Below are 5,374 nucleotides of genomic sequence, written 5' to 3'. Positions count from 1 at the left end.
ATATATATATATATATATATATATATATATAGCTTGAATTAAATCAAATAAAATTCTATAGAAACATATAAAAAAATTTATGAGATGTATGTTGACTATACATATAAGTATAGCACATATACATAAATTACTTATGTATATTCTATTCTAATATGTATATGAACTAAACATATCAGTTTAGTTCATACACATAACATTATTTATTTATATGTTTATCATATACATAAATAATGTTATGCTTATGAATTGTCAACTACTACTAAACCATCACATTCCTGAAAAAAATCACAAAATTACTACATAAACTAACAGTCATATTCAAAAATAAAAAATCAAATAACCTCACAATATTAATAATGTCTAGGTGGTTGACTATATGAATTTAGCTTGAACCAAAACCAAATAAAATTCCACAAGAACATACTAAAATACCACAAAAACTTTATGAGATGTACATATACAGTTATTTCATATACATAAATCACTCAACACAGTAAATCACAACATTATGCCTGACATTATTCCAACACAAAGAAACAGACAATCTCATGTGTTCAACGCTATAACAATCTTCGTAAAACAACTTTAACATCAAGACAAAATTCACGCAACATTATACTGTAGTTAAAGTTGAACGATTAACAATCAAAAATTAAGTAAAAATATATCGTAACATAACTAAAATAAATACCTCCTTTTGTCTGAATGTTTTGCTCTGTAATTATAATCATGAGACACCACATATTTAGACATCACTGAAACAAGCGTCGATTTATCCTTATACATCTGTTTCACCTTCACGTCAATACGATTGTTATCACAAATCAAATGTTTAACTTCAAACTCCGACACATACAATGAATCTATATTCTATTTCGTTTTTTCATTCACCGGAGTGCCTTAAAAGAATTGCAATATTCATCTTGTTTAATACAAATAAAATCAATTTTTTTTTCAAGAGATCAAAATCAGTGATTAGATTGTTTGTGATTAATTTTCTTTTTATGTATTGTTGTTTTTCAAAATTTGACGTAGTATAGCTGTTACACAAATTAAGGGATGCAATAATTCATTATTAATGTTGCAGCATTAATTGTGTCTTAAATATAAGGAAAAATTTGTTATCTTCTACTAAAACGTTGGCAGAAGATTTTCATATACATAGCATCTATATCATTATATATATAGCATCTTTATATATATAATGGCTACGCTATATATATTAATCGGAAGAGAACAAATAAATTAGAAAGATGAGAGATAAGGTAAATAAGTCTAATCCTTCGGATTTGTGTTATAAATTATGTCGTACCAAAATCTAACAATGTTACTTGAACAATATTTTTCTTTCTTGCAAGAATTTGAAGATTTAGCCGAGATAAAATGTTAAAAACTTTCTACGTTCATTCATGGATCCTTTATTCATACTAATGCCATTCAAATTTATGTTTCACAATTTCATTATCCAAACTTTCGATGTCCAAGGGACCCTTTGGATGCACATCACTTCGAAGATTTCGTGGCCATCTGCTGCAATTCACCAGCTTAACTAGCATATGCACAAAATAACATATCCTTATTATCTCTACTAATTTTTCACTAGCAGAACTACTAATTTGTCTCACGAGAGAGACTATAACCACTTTCAGCCCCTGCATGTGCAACAAGAACAGCATGCAGAGAACAGACCGAAAACAAAAGTATAGCCAGATCTATAGAAATACAAAGATAACAGCATATCAAAGTTAAATCTTAACTGGCTCTCTTCACAAGCGTAGCACCACCAAATGTCGATATGTTCCCCAGGTTAAACAGAAAACAAAACATACAAAACTCCTACATACTCTTCTATGAGAAAATATTGTCCAACTAACACCCCCCAAGCCAAATCAGGTCCCATCTTTACGACGGCCAACACGAGCAACAGAACCAGCCTTGATGGGAGCAACTGATCTTCCAGACCCACACTGCAAGAAAATAAACAACCAAAACGACTTTACATGAGAAACAAACAATATAATCCCAACTTGTTTTTCCATTTACCCTTTTCAGGTTGGAAGAAAGAAAAAGGCAAGAGGGAAAAATGCAAACAATTTTGAAAGGTGATCCTTTGAAAACAAGAAAGCAGTCATTTTCCTACCTCCTTTTTGAGGTAAAAAGAATGCGGACAATATTCACCACTATTTCATACTACAGCATTCTTGTTCAATTCTTCACCGCTTTCTGCTATGCCTCTTGCAGCTCTTCTTACGGCTAGTCCGCTCTTCAGCATCAGACTCAGAATCTGTGTATGAATCAGAGGACTCAGATGTTGAGCTGTATTTCCGGTGTCTTCTCATCTTCTGCTACTGCTTCTTTTTCTGACTCTTCCTCCTCCTCCTCTTCCTCTGAATCAGTTGAACTATAGCTTGAGTCACTCCCAGAAGAATAATCTGACCGTATGACTAATGATGCCTCACTGTCAGATTCGAACACTGAAGCCTCACTATCACTCCCTGACTCTGTATCTGAATTATGCTTCCTCTTACTCTTCTTAACAGATTTTTCACTCTTCATCTCCTTCTCAATATCTGGGTTTTCTAGATCATAAGATATTGATACTTTCATCCTCAACTTCGGATTTTTCAGCTGCTGCGTACGAGATGGTCGTGATATATACACACCCTCTCATTCTTGCACTCATAAGTCCAGTGCCCTGTCTGGAAACATTTTTGACATTGTGACGCAGCACCAAGCGTGGAACCTGAAACCTTGTCTTTCCTTTCACCCAGTCTCACCTGTTTCTCAGTACTCATTAAATACATCTGCCTCTTAGCTTCTTTTCTTTCCTGCCATCGACTGGGTCCTTCTTCCTTCTGGCCATATGCATTGACATTTCTAGCAGCAGCACGCTCAGCTTGAGCACGACTCAAACTCTTAGCAGCTGACAGGGCTGCAGCTTTAATCCGTTCTGCTGCATCCTGAGCACCACCTTCTTCATTTTTAAAGGATGCCATAATCTTCGCTCTCAATAAACAAGAGTCCCCTCTTTGAGTTTATCTTAGTCTATACCAGTATCCTGGACAAGAACAACACAAAGATATTAGCTTGCTAAATACATAACCAAATACCAGCCAGAACATTAACGGCAATGAAAGTACATTCTTGCAAGCACAATTTTTATTATACAATTTATACTCTTCAAAGTACAGTCATGCCCAAATAAAGATCAATAAATTACATTCCACTAGCACAGAGAGGAAAAAAGCCCATCTCAGGAAGTATGCTTCTGTTTCTACTTTTATTTTATATTCTCTTTAAGGTCATTGCAGTCAGTTTTCCTCTGGATTGATTTGCAAAGAGAACCGGAACTCCTAATATACAAAATTAGTTATTGATGTTATCCTAACTCCCCTTATGCACATAATTACGACCAACAAAGAACATTGATGTATCTATGTCTTGTCCACTTTTACAATTTCAATAAAGAAGCCACAGCAGACACGGTGAGAAGATGATTTCATACAACTGTTAACAACAGACTTATGAAAAACTAAGCACTTTGTCCTGACAACTAGAATATAAAATTTTCTCAATTATTGCTTGCCTTTTAAAATTGTGAAGAACATTCTTCCAAAATAATAAACTCAAATCTTTAATTAGGGCTTCTTATTTCATGTGCTTTTTTGTTGGTTAAAACTCTTTATAAGAAGTATTCAAACAACATGGTACCCTACAGGCAGGAATTATTACTCTCATAGTCGGACAACGCACAAACAACAAGGCATTACCAAGAGATGATACAAAGAGATATAGCAAATACAGAAACTTCAAACAGCAATAATCTAAAAGAGGGATGCAGACAGAGGAAAAGCAGAACTTACATCAAGCCACCAGCTCCTTTTGATTCTCTTCGTCAGCCATGATTGCACTAAGATCTTAACCAATACAAATCAACAAATTAGTGGACACATATATATAATTTGGAGTAGTATCAAGCAGCTAAAACCTAAATCCTTATAAGTAACTTCTCTGGATGCGAAAAAGTACATAAATCAACTTCAAACTATCTCAATTCTCAATCTGGTCCGTAAATTTAATAAATTCACATAGGCAGAAAAAATGAAACATGAATGTAATATGTATTGTTACTAGCACAAAACCCTAAATCCTTTTGACTAGCTTTTGTAAATGATGCTTAAAATACATAATAACTCATCCAAAGAATTGCAATCCTCAATCCTAAATTCATCTAACTAGCTTTTCTAGATGTTCAAAAATACATAAAAACAGTCAAACCAACGCAATCCTCAAAAAATAGAGAAAATCGCAAAAACAACTCCAAAGATTTACCTTGTTTCAGGTAGATTAAATGTGTATTATTACTATTACATAAACCCTAAACTCATCCAGCTAGTTTATCTAAATACTTCAACTTACATAAAAGCTCACTCAAACCACAAAAATGAAGACAATCGTAACAGACCGAGAATTACCTTGTTTCAGCTAAATTTAATGTGTACTATTACTCGCGTAATATAAACCCTAAATCCTTCTAACTAGCTTTTCTAGGTGCTTAAATTTAAACAAAAATTCAAACTCATCGAAAACAGCTAAAAATGGAGAAAATCATAAAAATCGCTCAATAAATTAACCTTGTTTCAGCAAATTCACACAAATTTGTAAAAACAGAATATGAATTTATGTGTATTATTATATGTAAATAAGAAAATGAGATGGAAAGCTAACCTTTCAATGGGATGATTTGTTTATCGTCGCGGCCGATGGGAATGCCAAGCCCCTTTTTTCTCTGTGTTGGATGTACAGTAGCGAGAGCAACGTTATAATTGCACTTATTATAGGGCTCGGTTTTGGGCTTCTAATTGGGCTACGAGGCAGTTACTGGAGCTGCAAGGCTGTTATTCCCTACATGTAGCCCACTGCTTTCAAGCTCGTTTGTATGGGATTAAAAAATAGTTTTTTGAAAAAATTACACAAAATTATAAATCTAATAGATTTTATTACCCAAGATTCCTTATTTTCAAAACAATTACTTTAAATTTTGGATTTAATATTTTACTTTTGATACATATGAACAAAAATTTCATCCTACTTTTTACTCCACAATTAAAACATGCAATCCATTTTTTTTTTTCAAAAATTTCATCCCCTGAAATCTCTTCCAAATTATCATCAATTAATGAAACTTCTTCACCAATTTTATTGTCTTTTTAAAGTTTTTTTATCAACTTTTATTTTATCAATTTTGAAAAATAAAAATCAACTTTTAAGTCAATACTCATCAAGAAAAAGAGGAGAAATTGAAAAATCAGTTGTTAGATTTTTTACGACAGTGACCAAAATGAAGATGGTGATAAGGACAAATGACGGAGGG

General features: G+C 32.9%; 1 pseudogene; it reads right to left on the bottom strand.

Annotated features, from left to right (window-relative positions):
• Positions 1–2,141: 2,141 nt before the first annotated feature.
• Positions 2,142–4,841, bottom strand: LOC107872901 (annotated as a pseudogene).
• Positions 4,842–5,374: the final 533 nt, after the last annotated feature.

This window comes from Capsicum annuum, chromosome 6 (assembly GCF_002878395.1).
Source record: "Capsicum annuum cultivar UCD-10X-F1 chromosome 6, UCD10Xv1.1, whole genome shotgun sequence".
NCBI lineage: Eukaryota > Viridiplantae > Streptophyta > Magnoliopsida > Solanales > Solanaceae > Capsicum > Capsicum annuum.
The sequence above is the reverse complement of the archived record's forward strand: the minus strand, read 5'-3'. Positions and strand labels throughout refer to the sequence as shown.